We start from the raw sequence: 20,739 nt of genomic DNA, 5'->3' as shown, positions 1-20,739 counted from the left end.
CCACCAATGTGGCCTGCAGTTCACCTCCAGTATCTTCAGCTCCTGACTCATTCCTCTTAACCTGACAGGCAGGATTGAAGAGAAAAACACTTGTGCCCCCATTCATTTCAGCTGCCTCCCAAGATCTTCAGTGTCAGCCTTGATATGCACAATTATGTTCATAGCTGTGTTGTTCATTCCCTTGTGGACCATCACAAACGGGTAGTGATCCATAGGTTTTATCAGTTTCAGCATTCAGTTTATAATATCTTCAGTTTTTTGGGAGCTTAGGCATAGTCACATGCCATTAATAGAATCATAGAATCATAGAATCATAGAGTTGGAAGGGGCCATACAGGCCATCTAGTCCAACCCCCTGCTCAATGCAGGATCAGCCCTAAGCATCCTAAAGCATCCAAGAAAAGTGTGTATCCAACCTTTGCTTGAAGACTGCCAGTGAGGGGGAGCTCACCACCTCCTTAGGCAGCCTATTCCACTGCTGAACTACTCTGATTGTGAATTTTTTTCCTGATATCTAGCCTATATCGTTGTACTTGAAGTTTAAACCCATTACTGTGTGTCCTCTCCTCTGCAGCCAACAGAAACAGCATCCTGCCCTCCTCCAAGTGACAACCTTTCAAATACTTAAAGAGGGCTATCATGTCCCCTCTCAACCTCCTTTTCTCCAGGCTGAACATTTCCAAGTCCCTCAACCTATCTTCATAGGGCTTGGTCCCTTGGCCCCAGATCATCTTCGTCGCTCTCCTCTGTACCCTTTCAATTTTATCAACGTCCTTCTTGAAGTGAGGCCTCCAGAACTGCACACAGTACTCCAGGTGTGGTCTGACCAGTGCCGTATACAATGGGACTATGACATCTTGTGATTTTGATGTGATGCCCCTGTTGATACAGCCCAAAATGGCATTTGCCTTTTTTACCGCTGCATCACACTGCCTGCTCATGTTTAGTTTACAATCCACAAGTACCCCAAGGTCTTGTTCACACACAGTGTTACCTAGAAGCGTATCCCCCATCCAGTAGGCATGCTTTTCATTTTTCTGACCCAGATGCAGAACTTTACACTTATCTTTATTAAATTGCATCTTGTTCTCATTTGCCCATTTTTCCATTGTGTTCAGATCTCGTTGAACTCTGTCTCTATCTTCCGGAGTATTTGCCAGTCCTCCCAATTTGGTGTTGTCTGAAAACTTGATGAGTAGTCCCTCCACCCCGTCATCTAGATCATTAATAAATATGTTAAAAAGTACCGGGCCGAGCCCCGAGCCCTGAGGTACCCCGCTACTCACCTCTCTCCAGTCTGATGAAACACCATTGACAACGACTCTTTGAGTGCAGTTATCTAACCAATTCCCTATCCACCTAACTATCTGAAAATCCAGATTGCAGTCCTTCAGTTTATCCATCAGAACATCATGGGGAACCTTGTCAAAAGCTTCACTAAAATCCAAGTAAATGACATCAACCGAATTTCCACGATCCAGCAAACCTGTTACTTGGTCAAAAAAGGAGACCAGGTTGGTCTGCCAGGACCTATTGGAGACAAATCCATGCTGACTTCCTTGTATCACTAAATTGTCCTCCAGATGTTTGCAGATCGCTCCCTTTAATATCTGCTCCATTATCTTCCCCACAACAGAGGTCAGACTCACTGGTCTGTAGTTTCCCGGGTTATCTTTCCTCCCTTCTTTGAAGATCGGAATAACGTTTGCTCTCTTCCAGTCCTCCGGGACATCTCCAGTCCTTAAAGAGGTCTCGAAGATGATGGACAAGGGCTGTGCAAGTTCTCTGGAAAGTTCTTTGAGCACTCTCGGGTGCATTCCATGCCCCTCAGCAGAGAGTCACCGATGACCAACGTTTTCCTTTTTGTTTGAATGTCATTTTTTCCTGTCCCCATGCCCTCTTCACTCCATTGTAAACAACATCAACTGATTTTCCATGTTCATCAGTCGGTCAAAGAAGAAAACTAGGTTGGTCTGTTAGGACCTGTTAGAAACTTCCCTGGTTCAACAAATTGTCCTTCTTATATTTGCAGATCTCCCCCTTCATAGTTGGCTCCATTATTTTCCCTGCAACTGAGGCCAGACTCACTGGCCTGTAGTTTCTTAGGTCATGTCTCCTCCCTTTTTTGAAGATTGGAATAACATTAGCTCTCCTCCAGTCTTTTGGCACCTCTCCAATAGGTCCTAAAGATGATGGACATGGATTTTGCAAGCTCTGCAGATAGTTCTTTGAGCATTCTTGGTGCACACCATCTGGCTCAGGAAATTTGAGTTCATCCAAGGGAGCTGGGTGCTTCTCGACAACCTCTCTGTCCATGTCAACCTGCCACCCAGACATAGTATCTTGCCTATTACCATCCCTAGATGTATCCACTTACAGTGCAGGCTTAAATCCCGCCTTGGACCTCAAGCTTGAACCTCGGCAGAACTACAGACACAACAAATCTCCTAGCTGATCTCCATTTGTCCATTCAGCAGATTCCTCATCACCTCCATAGCCATTCCTTTGCTTTAGGCCAATGGATCTTCCATTCCTTAGAGGTTTGCCCGGAGTTGCCAAAAGCCTCTAGACAAAGATCCTTTCTGTTCCCTCCCCACACATACCAGCTAGGCCCAACGCAAACGTAATGTAAACTCAAATCATATCTCATGCCTGGTTCCAAGAGCCTCAGGGTGACTAGAGCCCCCAAGTCTTCGTCCTTAGCCCCTCCTGCAGTAGCTCTCCCCCCTTTTTAGCACCATCTTAGAAATGTGCCCCAGCTGATACTTAGCCATACTTGGCTCCCACTTGTTGCAGTCAGGAGGGAAATTAGGTGTGCTGATTAGAAGGATATTTTTTTCTCTCCCCTTGAGGGTTGCTGGGAAGTGCTAACTGCAGTTGACACAGCAAGCTGGCCCTAGGGATCCAGTTGGCCTCCAGTGAGAGCTAAGCTGTTTTGTCTATGTGTTACATGTATTAGATTTGATTAATTGCATCAGGTCTGGGCATAAGGGTTTAAAAAAAATGAGATGAAGGCAGTTTGGAAGAGGGATTAATACTCATAATGCGCATCCCATCTTCACTTCTGGTAAGCCTGTTTTGTGTGCTTTGATGATTTTCATTTCATTATGGCATTCATTCAGTATTCTTTTAAACTTTCAGTTGATTTCTGTGGGCAGTGCTTTGCTGGCTGTAATAGTTTGTTGTGTTTTGTTTCCCATTCATATGTGCATGGCATGTTCAGGGCTTGTTCCTGTGCAGACGGCACGGCAAAGACAGGCTTGCATTTCTGCAACCTGAGGAACTAATTTGCTGTTTGTCTCTTGAAGTGCTTCTCTGAACGGCTATCATGTTCCAGTCAAAATGCTCGGCTGTTTCTTAAGCAACACATTTCCAAGGGCAAAAATGCCTGGCATTGCAAGGAGGATTCAAATGAAGATGTCTTACAGGCCCAGTAAGCAAGATGGAGTGGCAGTCTGAGATTTGCACTGGGCTACCACAGGCAGGCAGCAAGGCAGAACTGGTCATTTCATTTCCCAGGAAAGATGGCTACAGAAAAGGCAGAGCAGCAGCATTGCAATGGCAGTATTATTTCCCCTACTACCATGCCCTCTGTAGAGCTGTTTACATTTTACAGTGAACACACGTTCATCCTGCCTGGGTGTGCATACATCTGCTTGTAAGAAAGAGCCAATGTATGTTCACTTTACAAATTAAGCTGGGAACAAGTAAATGGGGGGTTTATATCACACTTTCAGTGGTACATGCATTGACATGAGAATTACTCAGCCCACATACATAGAACATAGAAATTTTTCACAGTCAGAGTAGTTCAGCAGTGGAATAGGCTGCCTAAGGAGGCGGTGAGCTCCCCCTCACTGGCAGTCTTCAAGCAAAGGTTGGATACACACTTTTCTTGGATGCTTTAGGATGCTTAGGGCTGATCCTGCGTTGAGCAGGGGGTTGGACTAGATGGCCTGTATGGCTCCTTCCAACTCTATGATTCTGTGATTCTATGAACAATGAGATGTATTATTATTATTATTATTATTATTATTATTATTATTATTATTATTAGATTTATAGCCCGCCACTCCCTTGCGGCTCGTGGCGGGTAACAATATCGCAAATCCCCATTAAAACCCCATATAACATTGCCAATATTGCCGGCATGGCAAGAATGGCAGCTCAACTCCCCCCCCCTCCCTCCCACTACTAGCGGGTGGAGAGGAGGTCCTGATGATGTTTTGCTTCGGGTCCAGAACCCGAGTCCCCGGGGGAGGCATAGATCTATTATCAGCCCCGGCCTCAACCACAAACCTGGCGGAAGAGCTCCGTCTTGCAGGCCCTGCGGAACGTTGAAAGATCCCGCAGGGCCCGCAGCTCTCCCGGGAGCTCATTCCACCAGGTCGGGGCCAGGACCGAAAAGGCCCTGGCCCTGGTCGAGGCCAGGCGTGCTTCCCTAGGGCCGGGAACGACCAACAGGTTTTCACCCGCAGAGCGCAAGGCCCTGCGAGGGGCATAGGGCGATAGGCGGTCCCTCAGGTATGTGGGTCCCAACTCGCGTAAAGCCTTGAAGGTTAGAACCAGAACCTTGAACCGGATCCAGGCAGCAATTGGCAACCAGTGCAGCTGCCTCAGCACTGGCTGGATGTGGGCCCTCCAAGATGTGCCAGTGAGGACCCTAGCAGCTGCTTTTTGCACTAGCTGAAGTTTCCGGATCAAGGACAAGGGAAGGCCCGCGTAGAGCAAGTTACAGAAATCTATTCTGGAGGTGACCATTGCATGGATCACTGTGGCTAAGTGTTCGGGGGACAGGTAGGGCGCTAATAGTCGAGCCTGGCGAAGGTGGAAAAACGCCTGGCCCGCTACTTTTTTGACCTGCGCCTCCAAAGTCAGGGAGGCATCTATGGCCACACCCAAGTTCCTGGCCTGGGACGTGAATGTACTAGATGTACATTCACTGTAACTTGTGAGCAGGGCTTCAGTCTTTCACATTCTTGCCCTGGCTTTAGATGAAAAATAAAAAGAGTAGGTTTTTATTGATGTCAGCCACTCAGTCGTGTCTGACTCTTGGCAATCCCATGGCACAGCCATCATCACAAACCTCAATCCCACACTGCCTTCCTCAACCATGCAGTGTTCTGGCTGGTGTCCATTCAGATCGTGTGTAACCACCGCATTCTTTGTCGGTCTCATTTCCTTTTTCCACTGACCAATCCTAGCATAATTGCTTGCTCCATTGAATTGGATCACATGATATGGCCAAAGTGAGTGAGCCAGAGTTTTGTGATTTTGCCTACCGGTGATATATCAGACTTTATGCACTGTAGTCTTTCCTTGTTTGTGACTTATGCTGTCCATGAAACCCACAGAAGGTTTCTCCAACACCAGAGTTGGAGAAACCCTGCAATTGCTGCCAGGTACGGGTGGTTCCACCCCAGCACATCCCACACCTTCACTGGGTCCCTCTCAAGGCCCTGACTGGATATTCGAGAGCCGAGGAAGTCCAGCTGCTCCTTGTGGAACTCACATTTGGAGAGCTTGACAATCACTTCAAACTTCTGATATCTGCCTCTCACCAGTAACCCCGTGCTGGAATAGTGGAGGTTTCACTTGTGAAATCATTTCATATGTGACAATATAATTTCCATGTAGGATATTTCCTTATACACTGGCATCCATATGCACACATGATAGGACTGTGGCTTCCCAATGCACTTGTAACAGGATGGCTATTTGTGCAATTCTCCCCTAAAACAGTGCATATGGTCGTTAAATCATTGCATGTATAATGGTAAATTGGAGTCTTGGAGCTGTGGGTGAGGATTAGGGTGCTGACAGGCCTGCTAAGAGCTACTGCAGTCATCCATACAAGGATCCTTTCTGGCTTCTTCCTCACATCCACTGGTGCTTGACAAGAACAGTTATGCTGCTATTAACACCTTGTGGCACATTGTCCTTTTCCCCAAACCATTAGGGCTGACTGGGCTCCTGGAACTTTGCACTTCATGGCAATCCACCTGTGTTTCATAGCAGTTCCCTTTACCTCGCTGCTTCCTTTGCTGTGACCTTCTGTTGGTTTTATTCTCTGTGGCAAGCAGGGGAAGGTTGTAGGTTCAGGGAGGTGTAGTTGTTCCCTGTGGTTGTGCCTGCTCCGATTGCAGTGCTGCCCTATGAAGGGGCTCCTCCCCTTTCTCCTAGGACCCGAGTTGCCTTGGAGACTGGCTCCCCACCGCATCTTGCTGAAGACAATGCTGTATTCCAAGTGCCACTAAATTGTTTGTAAGAGTGACTTGTTGTCATGACAATGATGCACCGGATTCAAAAAAAGGGGGGGGGGGACCACTTCCAGAGCATGATTCGGGACTAATAGAGGGATTAGTACAGGCCCCTTTTTGACATTACTCACTTCCTTGCTTCAGGTGTGTCTCGGAACACTTTTGTCACTAGTGTAATGCTACTTGCTGTGGGCCTAATTAAGCTGTAGAGCTTGTTTTCAGGGCCAGAATTCAGTAGGCAAAACCAAAAGTCTCTGTTTTCTTTCACCAGGAGGTTCCAGAGCAAAGCCAGTTATCCCCCGCCTATCCCTGACTCACAAGAAAATTGTGCTGGAATAACTGTTGTTAGAAGAGCCTCTTGTGGCACAGAGTAGTAAGGCAGCAGACATGCAGTCTGAAAGCTCTGCCCATGAGGCTGGGAGTTTGATCCCAGCAGCCGGCTCAAGGTCGACTCAGCCTTCCATCCTTCCAAGGTCGGTAAAATGAGTACCCAGCTTGCTGCTGGGGGGTAAACGGTGATGACTGGGGAAGGCACTGGCAAACCACCCCGTATTGAGTCTGCCATGAAAACGCTGGAGGGCGTCACCCCAAGGGTCAGACATGACTCGGTGCTTGCACAGGGGATACCTTTACCTTTAACTGTTGTTAGTCTTTGAGGTACCCCTCAACTTCTGTTTTATTTCACTACAATAGTCTGTAGTCAGGGGCAGACAAGAAAAGCATGTTACACCAAACAGCAAAGCTCTGGCACCAATTGTGACACTGGATTTAATCTTTCTGGATTTAAACTTTCAGCCTGCTTATTTCTCTCTCCTGCATCCCCCGCCCCAAGCTGGCCTTTCTGCATGATATTAACTGCCTTAGCTATCTCCTCTGTCATCCCTTCCAGATGGGAAAAACAAAACTATTATCCCTATTGATTGCATTCATTTGTTCATTTAAATATATGAATGTCTTAATTTGCCTGTTGCCCAGCAGTGTCATTAACCTATAAAGAGTGCAGGTGAAAGAGCAAACAAAGCTGTGATTAAACAGCTTTCTGAAATCACTGTTTGGTAAGCATATTCCCTCACATGTGACCCCAAAAGTAGAGATTCTTCTGTGTCATGATAAACATGATCTATAGAGAAGGTGGTCCTATCTGGTGGTCTCAGGTTCGTCACCCCCCTGCAGAGTTTGTAGAGAATTTCTACCTGGCAGTATTCCCAGAATAGTTCAGACAGTCATACTAGTTGGTTACCAGGCCTGGTTCTCCATCCAGACATCATTCACCACTTGGACTGTGCTTGGCCCCAGGTGTAGTTGGGAAGGAGACATTCAACATCATCCAACCAGGTCTGAGCCACACCATTGAAGCCTGGCTAGCTCTGCTAGGGCTCAGCTTGCTTGTGCAGCAGTAATTGATGATCATGATGATACATGATGAATTATCTTGAATTGGCCCTGAATGAGACATTGAAAAATGTGACTGGATCAACCATGTCTTTAAAATCAACATATATGAGCTTATGAAGCTCTCAGTTTGGATCAGGTTGGTAGTGCTGGAGTGGGGTATAGGATTGATGTTCCTCTTTTCCAACATAAATTGGCTCCCTGGAGGTGTTGTTTTCCCAATAGGGAAACCACTGGGCGAGGGGTAAATTACACCAGGAAATGGGAAAGTTCCCCTCTTGCTTAGTGTTATAATGTTGATTAAAATGCCCAGTGGTTACTCTCTGTAGAAATGTTGAGACTAAATATCTGATCATCTATATCTATGTCATCTAGTCTGGTCCCAACAGTAATAAGGGGAAAATATCCTACCTCAATATTGCTTCTGATAGCTCTCTCTCTCTCTCACACACACACACAAACTCACTCACTCACTCTTACACACACACACAAAGCACAATGTAAAAAAATTCCTCAGAGGAACCCACTCTTTCTACTATGGCAGGAGTGAGCTCCTATGAGTAATTCTTTTGGCATCTATACTGAGCATGCCTTGGGATCAGAAGGTGGCAAGGCTAGCAAAGCACATCATGCAGAGATGCAACAGGGATCTCTTGCCAGACAGTCATATTGGAAGTCGTGGGAGGATTCAGTCACCCTTTGTGCAGAGATGCTGGTAAACTGCCCAACCTTATCAGTAGGTCTTGCACAGATGTAGCAAGCAATATTTTCTATGGAAGGAAGATGTGAGTTCACAGAAGCCTCACTGGGTGCTGGCATGATCCAGTCCAGATGGCTAAGTGGTAGCAAACATGTTTTGTATGCATGAGGCTCAGTAGATGTTGGGAAAGCCGGAGAGCTGCTGCCAGTTAGAGTAAGCTGCACTGTGCTAGATGGACCAATGGGCTGACCAGGCATAAGGCAGTTTCATAGATCTTCCTGTGGTCCTTGTCCTGTTTGCTTCTTTATTTATTTACATTTATATTTATAATAAGGTGACCAGATTTTAACATTGGTAAAGCGGGACACCATTGACCAGGGGGGTTCTTGATTAAAAATTTGGTCTATATGGAGCAACAAAAAGTTTCATAGAACACATAGAACGCAAGAATAGTATTGTATATATATATATATATATATATATATATATATATATATATATATATATATATATATATATATATATATATATATATATATATATATATATATATATATATATATATATATTAATTTCAACAGAAGTACAATTTGCCAGGTGTCCCCCAGATGTCCCTCCAAAAGTGGGACAATCTGGTCACCTTAATTAATAATCCACCATCAAGGCGGATTATACATGGTAAGTCAGTACAAATTGACAAATGGGACATTCAGGGCCATTCCGCACTCGTCCAAAATAGCACAATGGTTACAAATTGAAATCGTTACTGTTTTGCTGTTATGCACAACGTCGTCGACAATCTGCAACACTCCTGAAACCGATCCGCAAAAAGCGCTTCGTTGTAGCGCTTTCAAGGAAATCCCAAAAAGTGGATTCACCCTCTGGAAAGCTATACACTCTTGCAACCAATCTGCAACACTAGCGGGAAAGTTCTGTGCGTTAGCATTGTTGCGATTTCTGCAAAGTCCCTCCCCCTAGCTCTCTCCTCTGATCTTACGGCGAAGCGATCACCATTTTTTTTTCTCCGAGCGAGCGGAGATCAATGCACCGGCAAGCCTTCATTTACCCAGCAAGGCTTCCCTGGCTGCAGAGCTGTTTTAAGTCACCAAGCACGAAACAACACACAGCCCTGTTTGCTGGGTTATTTTCCCTTTATTTTTCACTGGATTTTCGGCCGAAAATTTCGCCCGTGCTGGGGGGGGTTAATTTTTTTTTTCACTCGGGGGGAGCGTGGCAACGATGAAACGGCAGCTCACACGCCACCTGCTACCTAGATGGGTTTCTCCGTTGCAACGAATCAACGCAGATTCGTTGCAACATGTTTTTTTTTAAAACTTCCTTAAAGGGAAAGGGGCTTTTGGGGATCATGATAACGGCTGCCCATTGGCTGCTTGACAGCCAGGGGCGGGACGAGCTCGGCAATATTGCTTCCTGGCTAGCGATTTTTGCCGAGACCGGAAACCTGTGGGAAACGATAGAAACGCAACTAGATTCCACTACAAAGCCAGGTATGCATAACGACGAATTCCACAATTTAAAATGGCGTTTTTTCGTCCCGCAACCAATTTGCCACATAGATCCTGGTGCGGAATGGCCCTCAATATTCAATGCAATTAGGATTTTAGAAGTCTGGAATCATCAGAAAGAACTGAAGCATAGCATAAGTAATCACATGACACATTAAGCAGAACAGAAATTACATTACCTGGATCTTACTTAGAATAAGCTGTACACAACAATATATTCATTTGGCCCAGCAATTTTTTAAAACCATTTTGTATGGTGCAACCCTGTTACTGGCACAGAAAAGCACTCTTGAATGGTTCAGTATTGTACAGTTTGCAGACAGCCAGGAGAATGGGAGTTCTCCCGAACTCCTCACGGAATACCTTTCCACAGGGCAGTGGCCAAAATAGGGAAAACCTGTATACAGGCAGTAGTTGATTTGGCCTGTTTGCAAGTTAACACCTGCAGAAGTTCCTGCTGACTTGAGTCAAGTTGTTGTGACAGAACATAGAAAGAGAGAGCGGAAATAAAAAGGGCCAGGTCATGAAAGGTTTTGTATATGATAGCCTCATATATTAAGCTGAGTAACAGATGGGCAGCCAATGGAGTGTCTGCAGAATGAGAATAATATGCAAGCTCTGTCTAGCTCCAGTCTATAGCTGAGCTGCTGCATTCTGGACTAGTTGGAGTCTCTTTGTTGATTTTGAGAGGAGAGTAATGTACGTACGTACATACATAGATACATTATAGTAGTCCAGTCCTGCTGTTGTTATGGCATAGATCCAGGAGGCCAGGTCAGTCGTGTCAAAGTAAGGGGCCATTTTACGGACTAGGCAGAGTTGGTAGAAAGAGGCAGCTGCTGCATTAATGTATATGGCCAACATACATAGAATGGGAACAAGCAAATGTAAGCACAGGTGTGTTTTTGTGATTCAGGATCACTGTTGTCAGAATGGATCCTACAGGCACACAACTGGATCCTGCAGGTGTTCAGTTTGAATGCATGTAATGCTGTTCCCATGTGAGGCACTTGCATGGAGATGAAGATTGGGTCCATAACCCATGACCCCTTTGCTTGTTTTTGCTGTATTTTGGGTTGCCAGCTCTGGGTTGGAAAATTCCCGGAGATTTGAGGAGCAGCCATTTGCTCCAGAGGAACTGATCTCTGTAGTCTCTAGAGCAGGGGTAGTCAAACTGCGGCCCTCCAGATGTCCATGGACTACAATTTCAATGAGCCCCTGCCTGCAAACGCTGGCAGGGGCTCATGGGAATTGTAGTCTATGGACATCTGGAGGGCCGCAGTTTGACTACTCCTGCTCTAGAGCATAGATGTAATTCTACGAGATCTCCAGTCCCCACTTGGATATGCCATGTCTAACCTTCGTTCTTTTATGAAATCCTAGCAAAGGTCCATCCCATTTATCTGTAACCAAATAGGAATTGTCTCTTCAATGTATAATGGGCAGCAACCCACTAGTGAGGCTGTTTCTTTGCACGGGCTGGCAGAGTTGAGAGAATACTTCAACTGATGAATTTCTGCTTGCTACACAGCTGTTAAAGCTTGCCTCTGTCTGTTTAAAAAATGGTGCTGATTGTCCCTCTCCACTGTAGGTCACCTTTCCGCTCCCCTCGGATCCGTCTGCTGAAACCTGAGGACTGGACCACATAGAAGCCCAATTGTTTGAGTGAAGTTATGAGGCCAGCTAGCAGCATTTTTGGCATTGTTCACAAATGGCCATTGGAACAATGTCCTGATTCTGCAAGCACAATAGGGAAGAGCTGCCAGCACAGACTGTTCTTGTGACTATTCAGATCCAAATGCTGAAAGGGAAAATGCTTCAGTTGTCAGTACCCAAATCTTCAACAAGGCTTGCAGCATGGTAGCATCTGCTCCCCCACCACACCCACCCACACATATGCCCCGTTGGATAGCACAGTCATACGACTCCTCAGAAATGCCACTGCAGTCTATGGGGCCCATCCACACCCTTCCCAATCCAGCCATGTTTCCCCCTCATCAGTCTCCACGCCTTGTGTCTAGCCTCTAGTCACCTCCTACCCCTATTTCCAAGGGCTGTTCTTGTTTGGCACAGCTTCTGGGTATTTGTAGGCTGGGGCTTGGCTTGGAAAGAAATCTAATAATTGTTCTAATGTATAGGCTGGAGCATTTCCTGGATGATTACTTTTAAGTTGGCCTAATATCCCAGTAATGACAGCTTATTGGAAGTTCCCCTAGAAGCCATAATACAGCCTGAAGTTATACAGGTTTGAGGCTAGTAACTGAGGATTTGAAATGGCAAATTAACAGCTCTAAAGTCAGAAACTCAAGCAGAGCTATTCATAGAGTTGCCAGCCTCTAGGTAAGGCCTGGATATCTCCTGGGATTACAGCTGATCCCCAGATAACAGAGTTCGCTTCCCCTAGTGGAGTGGTCCCCAACCTTTTTATCACCGGGGACCACTCAACGCTGGGGACCACTCACCGGGGACCACTCAACGCCTTTTACTGAGGCCCGGTGGGGGGGTAGTTTACTCCTCTACTCTCAGCCACTGCCCTAACGCTCTCTGATCGCTATGGTGATGTTTAAACATCCCTTCAAAATAAGATACAGACACGCCACAACAATGAACATAAGGAACATTTTATTTTCATGGAAATTTTAACTCATGACAGTGACAAATCAATGGGAACCCTGAGCTTGTTTCTCTGGGAGTGATGGGAGACAATGACACCCGAAGTGTGTTGTAAAGGGCTGGGGGGATGAAGTAAAGGGCCGGGGGGGGGGGGAAGGCGTCCTTCGGGGCCCACCTCCAATTAGTCGAAGGACCACATGTGGTCCGCAGCCCACAGGTTGGGGATCGCTTCCCCTAGTGGACATGGCTGCTTTGGAGGGTGGGCTGCTTGGCATTATACCTGCTCAGGTCCCTGCCTTCAAGTTCCAACCCCAAGCCCCCGGGAATTTTCCAACCCAGAGTTGGCAACCCTAATTATAGAACTGTCTTGTTGCAGCAAGAAGTTCAAAAAAAGGAGAAAAAGGTAATATGTCCTTTATTAATTACTAGGGGCAAAGCCCATTGCATTCAGGAATACAACGGGTGTTAGATTGGGGAGGGTGCGGTGGAAAAACTCTGCAGATAACCTGGAAAGGTTGCAGGCCGGAGGCCCTAGGCAAGGATCTCACTGGCAGGAGCAGCTCTCACGCAGCAAACATCTGCAGCCTCCGAGCCTTGGAGAGAAGTGGAAGGAGGAGGGGATGGTCAGGGGTGGGGGGTGGAAGGTGATTGGCTGGCTGCTGGACAGACAGGCAAGCCGGTTGGAGGAGGAGGCACTCAGGGATGGGGCAGCCATCCTGAGTGGGTTTTAAACGCTGAATGGCACTTAAGCCATGAGACACGCTCCTCCTCCTTACCAGAAATATTAAGTGGAATAGATAGATAGCATGAGTTCTCTAACTTGCTTGGGCCCCTGTGGAAACATTTTTAAAAGTGTTTACGTTTTACATACCCATGACCTTATTCATAACCAGGATTGTTCAGGGGAGGGTGGTGTCACAAATTTGGATTTTAAATTAAATTAGAATTTTGCAAGCAAATTCATATGAGATGGACTTAAATCCCCCCCCCCCCAATTAATTTCTTGGGAATAACAGGAAAACTAATAATAAGCGAACAGATACCATACATGTGACACTAAGACAAAGACAATGTGAAATTCTAATTCTGTGCCATACTTTGTGAAGTTCCCAAATCTAAACTTGCTGTGCAATGTTAGAAAGCACTGTTCTTTTCATAGTGATGAAAAATCTGCAGTTGATTTTATAGATATGTGAAGTCCACCTGGGACTCCTCTCTTTTGTTTTGAAGTTCGTTATAAATGAAATTAGATAGCTTGCAGCTGAAAAACAAAAGCACAGTTGTATGAATCCTCCAAATGAGCCTCTTGTGGCGCAGAGTGGTAAGGCAGCCGCCTGAAAGCTTTGCCCATGAGGTTGGGAGTTCGATCCCAGCAGCCGGCTCAAGGTTGACTCAGCCTTCCATCCTTCCGAGGTCGGTAAAATGAGTACCCAGCTTGCTGGGGGGTAAACGGTAATGACTGGGGAAGGCACTGGCAAACCACCCCGTATTGAGTCTGCCATGAAAACGCTGGAGGGCGTCACCCCAAGGGTCAGACATGACTCGGTGCTTGCACAGGGGATACCTTTACCTTTACCTTATGAATCCTCCCCCCTCCCATTATCTGCTTGAATGAAAAGAACCTTTTATACGCTAATCTACTTTCTGTGAGAAGATTGTTACTTCTCAGTGCTCATTTGATCATTGTTTTTCAAGGTTCCCATTATGATGAGATTTACATAGAATCTTGGAAGGAGGCATACAGGCCATCTGGTCAATGCAGGATCAGGCTAAAGCCTCCATGATATGTGTCCAGGTGCCGCTTAAAGTCTGCAGTGAGGGGGAGATCACCACCTCCTTAGGCAGCTGATTCCACTGCTGAACTCCTCTTACTGTGAATCCCCCCTGCCCCCGATATCTAGCCAATATTGTTGTACACATAGCATGAACCCATTACTGTGGGTCCTGTCCTCTGCTGCCAACAAGGAACCACCTCTAAGTGACAACCTTTCAAATACTATAGAGAGCAATCATGTCCTCTCTCAACTTCCTCTTCCACAGGCTGAACATTCCTAAGTCCCTCAGCCTTTCCTCATAGGACTTGGTTCCATGGCCCTGGGTCATCCTTGTTGCTCTCTTCTGCACCCTCTGAATTTTGAAGTGAGGCCTCCAAAACAGCACATAGTACTTCAGGTTCAGTCTGACCAATGCATTATACAGTTAGACTATGACATCTTGAGATTTTGATGTAATGCCTCTATTGATACAGCCCAAGACTGCATTTTCCTTCTTTAATGCCACAACACACTATCAGCTCATATTTCGCTTACAATCCACTAATGCCACAAGAACTTGTTCACACACGCTGCTATCCAAAAGTGTATCCCCCATCCAGTATGCTTGCTTCTTATTTTTGCGGCCCAGATGTAAAACTTAGCACTTCTTATTAAATTGCATCTTGTTGTCATTTGCCTACTTTTCCAGCATGTTCAGGTCTCTTTGAACTCTATATCTATCTTTTGGGGTATTTTCTACTCCTCCCAATTTTGTGTCATCTGGAAATTTTATGAGGAGTTCATCCACCCTCTAATCCCGATCACTGATAAAACTGTTGAAAAGTTCCAGATCAAGTACTAACCCCATGGCACCCCACCACTCACCTCCCTCCAATTTGATGAAACATTGTTGACAACTACTCTTTGGGTACAGTTTTCTAGCCAGTTCCCTATCCACCTAACCATCCAAAGATCCAATCTGCAGTCCTCCAATTTGCCCATCAGAACATCATAGGGGATCTTGTCAAAAGTCTTACTGAAATCCAGGTAAACAACATCAACTGAGTTTCCACAATCTAGTAACCCCGTCACTCAGTTAAAGAACGAAGCTAGGTTAAATTGCTAGGACCTGTTAGAGACAGTTCCATGCTGACTTTCCCAGATCAACAAATTGTCCTTCAGATGTTAGCAGATGGCCCTCTTTAAAAATCTATTCCATTATCTTCCCTGCAATTGAAGTCAGACTCACTGACCTGTAGTTTCCCAGGTCATATTTCCTCCCTTTATTGAAGTTTGGGATAACATTAGCTCTCCTCCAGTCCTCCAAGAAGTCCTCAAGATGATGGACAAGGGTTCTGCAAGCTCTCCAGAAAGTTCTTTGAACAGTCTTGGGTGTACACCAACTAGCCCAGAGGATTTGAGCTCATCCATTGTAGCCTGGTGCCTGTCGAAAACCTCTCTGTCCATGTCAGCCTGCTACCCAGACACAATATCTTGCCTATTACCATTCCTAGCTGTGTCCATATTCTTCCAGGAAAAAAACAGAGGCAAAAATGGTACTAAGCCTTTCTCCTTTCTCTTTGTCCTCTTTCAGTCTCTCGTTCTTCACCCAACAGTGGGTTTATTGCCTCATTTACTCAGATATCTGAAGAACCTTTTCTTGTTATAGTGGGTTTCCCTGGCCACTCTCAGCTCACTTCCAGCCTTGGCCTCTCTGACGGCTGTCCTACAGTGCCTTGTAACCTGCAGAGGTCTGTCCTTCCCTCCATTTACTGAACATTTCCTTTTACTACCTTAGCTCCTCCTGAAGTTCTCCTAATAGCTTCCTATGATCCCCTACCATGTTTCCATCTTGTTGGAATAGTCATGGCTTGAGCATGCAATAGCTCTTTTTCAAGGAGAGCCCACCTGTCATTTGCTCTTTTATCTTCCAGCATTTTGGTACGTGGGATGACTCTCATCATGTCTCTGAGTCTGACATACGAAAGTCTAACATACAAGTCTGACTTGGCCCCCCATCTCAAAAGGAATTCTAGGAGGACATGGTAACTCTTCCCTGCACTGTCCCACTTCTTTCACCCCATCCACCAGCTATTGCCTAGTGGTCAGTAGTAAGTCGAGTATGGCCCAGCCTCTTGTAGGTTCTTCCATCATTTCATAAATGAAATTGTCAGTCGGGCAGGTTAGAAAGTTGCATGATTCTGGACACTTAGCAGAGTTTATTTCCCAGGACATGTCAGGGAAATTGAAGTCACCCGTAATTAGAAGGTCCTGTTGCTCAGACATTCTGTCAAGCCACTCAAGGAGGGCAGCATCCACATCCTTACTCTGGTCAAGCAATCTGTATCAGACTCCAACCTCTTTATTTTTCCACCCCCTATCTTCACCCAGATGTTTTCCACTGGATTTGTACTCTCCTCCTCTAGTATTTCTTGACAGGCAAGCCCTCTCCTCACATGCAGCACCCCTCCACCTCCTCTTCAAACTTTCTGTGTTTGTTTTTTTTAATAACTCTCATCCGGTACTGCATTCCAGTCATGGTAATCATTCAACCAAGTCTCTGTAATGCCTACTAAATCATATCTATCTGCATGAGAAGCTCAATCCCTTCTTTTGTCCATGCTTTGGGCACTGGTGAGTGAGTTATCTTTGATTGCTTTGCAATACTTCTGTCATCTTGATACATGAGTGCCATACCTGCCAATGGGATTTCAGAAACATGCTCTTTCCAGGAAATTGTTCCCCAAAACTGGTCCTTTTTATTCACAATACTTTTACAATAAATAAATGTTTTATTTACAATGAAGAAGCTTCTCTTCTTAAAGCACAATTTTGCTCCTCTGTCTGGATAGGCAAAGATATGAGGCTACAGCCTGAGGAGATGCATACGCTTCATAGCTCCCAAAATCTCTCCAGACTTGGAAGAAAGCTGCTAGGAGGCTGAGCCTGCAGGAAATTCAGACCCCCATGGCCTTCCTCCCTTTGTAGGGCAGAAATGCTTCAAAAAGAAAAAGGATTTTTTTTTTATTCTGACACTTTTCATTCCCTTCCTCAACTTCAACATCAGCCTCTTCTGGAATAAATGATTCTCTGCTAACAGATTAGTTTATTTTAAAATTTGCTTTTATGTCCTACACTCAAAGCCAGTTTCCACAGATATGGACAATACTATAGACATCAAAAATATTAAAATCTTGGGCCAGTCATGATCTCTCAGCCAGAGCTACGTCACAGGGTGGTTATGGGGATAAAATAGAGGAGAGAACAACAAAATAATCGGCTTTGGACCCCTACTGAGGAGAAAGGTGGGTATAAATGAAGTAAAATAAATACACTAAAAAAAAAAAACCAAAGTAGATTATCAGACTATGAGTACAACAGCAGGTCAATTTGCAAAGGCCCCTTCAAACAGTTCAGCTTTGTATTTTGTTCAACAATTTGCTCACCCAGAGGTGACATTTCCAACACTTCTGGGCAGCCCATTCTCAGGAATTTAACATTAAGGAATGCTCCCTGCCTTACCAAACCCCACTCACAAAAATACTGATCTGCCCAATATTATTATTATTATTATTATTTATTTGATTTGTATGACCGCCGCTCTCGGAAACCGGCTCGCGGCGGTTCACAATATTTTAATACAAATACAATATATTAACCATTAAAAATTCCCCATTAAAACCCCATTAAAACCCCATTAAAACAATGACTAAGTCACAATGATGGCGATTAAAAAAAAACTATTCCCATACAGGCCCGCTGGATGAGCAGAAAGGAACGGAGGATAATTGGGCATAGGATGGAACACTCTGGGGAACCAGGTCAGTCTAGTACTGGCCTCCCCCCTCCGGGGAGAGGGGTCCGATCTTAGCCCCGGGCCATCACCCGGCCTTAGACAAACGCCTGGCGGAAGAGCTCCGTTTTGCAGGCTCTGCGGAACTCAGAGAGCTCCGACAGGGCCCGCAGCTCTTCAGGGAGCTCATTCCACCAGGTAGGGGCCAGGACCGAAAAGGCCCTGGCCCTTGTCGAGGCCAGGCGTGCCTCCCGGGGTCCTGGGATCATCAGCAGATTCTTACCCGCAGAGCGAAGTGCCCTGCGGGGGGCATAAGGAGATAGGCGGTCCCTCAAGTATGCAGGACCCAAGCCGCGTATAGTCTTAAAGGTTAATACCAAAACCTTGAACCTGATCCGGAAACAAACTGGCAACCAGTGCAGCTGCTTCAGCAGAGGCTGAACATGGGACCTCCAAGATGATTTAGTGATGATTTAATATAACCTACTCATCCTCCGTTCTTGTGCCTGACACTTCTGGGCATTGGAACGCATAGTGTTCTTGATGGCAAGTGTGACAATCCCATTATTGTAACTTTAACAACACCAAAGTGCATTGAAATACCTCTGTAAATCCTAGCACATGGCGCTACTCATTTGGTCCATTCAGGTCCAAATCCTTAATTCTGGTCATGGGCTCTCGTTGCCATGGTAAATGTTCTGTGATTATCCTGAAAAATAATATTTAAAAAAAGAACTGCTGCTTTTATTATGTTGATGGCTTCACACTAAGCCCCTTTTAAGGCCTCTTAGAGAGACTGAAACTCAATCGAATGTTTTTCTCTATGGCAATCCGATCTGTGTGCACACACAAGGAAGACAAGCTGTGCTTACAAGGGACAGATGCTGACATCTATTGAGACATCAGTAGCTGTTTTAATAGCAGATCCTCAGTCCTGCTACTGGACTCTAAAAATCAAAAAGCCTTGCTACCCTTTGTGAAAGTTTCTGAGTCACATTGGGGTTGCTAGGAGGAATGCTGGTCTCATGCATATGATTAGTTCCACACTGGCCCCAGGAAGGTGGTATTACTGATGGTGTTACAGGGAGCATCAAAAGCAGGGCAGAAAAGCACCCTTGGTTCAAGTGTATTTAAGTTCCACAGGGAACTAGTCTCATCTCAGAGTTTCTTCTCCATTTCAATGCCTGAGGAAAAAACAGGATACTGTCCAGTCTCCTCTAAGCATGCAAATCTGTGCAACTGTGCCATCTCTGCAGCCTACAAGCACTCTCTTCCTTCTTCAGGCTCCTTCCATAGTAGCTTATCTTGTTGGGACAACAATCTGTCTTGTTGGGAATAAGCCCAGCAAACAGAATTTGCCCTACGTCTCGCAATTAACACCACCATGGCTAGTATGGGCCTGTCCCCTTTGTCACTCTAGATTAGGGTTGGCAGGGATCAGAGGAAAACAAAAGAGGATTAATGAATCCTTGGCAGGTAGGAGGGTGCCTGGATCAAGAGTAATTGTCATTGCTGTCAGGCGTTTTCTTCTACTGCCTCTTGGTCTTTACCATCTCACTCTTTCTGAGGCTACCAACCATCTACTGTTGCCCTCGACTAGAGATGCCAGGTCCCCCCTGATGGTGGTGAGGTTTCCCACTGACAGGCTCCACCTTTCCACCAGGAATTATCCCCCCAAAAAGGAAAGAAGACCAGAAATTAAAAGTGACATGGCCATAAACCAGAGCATCACACAATGTCCCTGACATCCTACATTACATCCAGGTCATATGAGCACATTGCTGAAATTCTGAGTGTTCCCCCCTTCTCCCAGTAAATGCCCCCACCCCTACCCTCACTGACCTGGCAACCCTCCGCTCAGGCTCTGGGCTAGCATAGAAAGATCTGTCCTTTGAGATGTTCCTTGCTGATAATGACTGCTTTCCCATTAGAGAACTGGGCCAACTCTGAAGACAAAGTCTTTTGGGCATATCTAGTTCTTCATTGACTTTTTAATATAGTACTAGACCAGGATGGTAATTTATAAACTAATAGACTCCGAATATGGAAGTTTCCCCACTAACTATGGGGGACAGTGGTGGATCAATCCATCGGATTCCCTGTCAGCACCTAGTTTGATCCTAGTTGTCCATCAGAGTGTTTCCCAGCTTCTCATCTCTGCTCATTACATGTACAGAATCTAATTAGCCTGTTGCCTTCTCTCAACTCAGTACCCAGGGGATCTATTGTATTTTAGAGGAGAGGAGATAAATTCCAGAAAAAAACAGGAAGGTGCTAGAGAAAAGGTGTCATTTCTTGCTTAGATAGGATGTCACTTGCATTGGCCACAGGCTCTCCCAGATATTTCCTGGAAAATCTTGATGAAATTTCTCCTAAAGTTCTGCGCTGACTTAGGAAGCGGAGAAAGAATGGCCAGTTGTTGGGCTCTGAGTCATTCTGTACCAAAGTAGAGAAACAGGGGGACTGGTGTGAATACCAAGAGCTTGGCATTCTGTCCTGAACTGATCAATGGAGCAGTCACCTCTTCTCAGGGCCCTAACTTGGTTTAGCTTTGGCCACTTGATCTCATCAATCCTGTGTTAGAGAACACACTCCCCAGTTCCATGTTTAGATACCGCCAGCCACTGAAAATGGCAAATAGTGGTCCCCAAACAGAGAGGTGAGTCATAACATTTGAGCTTTGTGACCGTAATAAAATGGA

The 20,739-nt window shown here is 45.6% G+C and overlaps 1 protein-coding gene across 3 annotated transcripts in view; it reads left to right on the top strand.

The window, feature by feature from the left end:
• KIF19 (kinesin family member 19) overlaps positions 1-20,739 on the top strand; it is a 50,357-nt gene that overhangs the window by 7,212 nt on the left and 22,406 nt on the right. The window lies entirely within an intron of this gene.

Source organism: Paroedura picta, chromosome 3, assembly GCF_049243985.1.
Source record: "Paroedura picta isolate Pp20150507F chromosome 3, Ppicta_v3.0, whole genome shotgun sequence".
Lineage (NCBI taxonomy): Eukaryota > Metazoa > Chordata > Lepidosauria > Squamata > Gekkonidae > Paroedura > Paroedura picta.
Note: the sequence above shows the minus strand (reverse complement) of the source record. Positions and strands in the feature narration are given on the sequence as shown.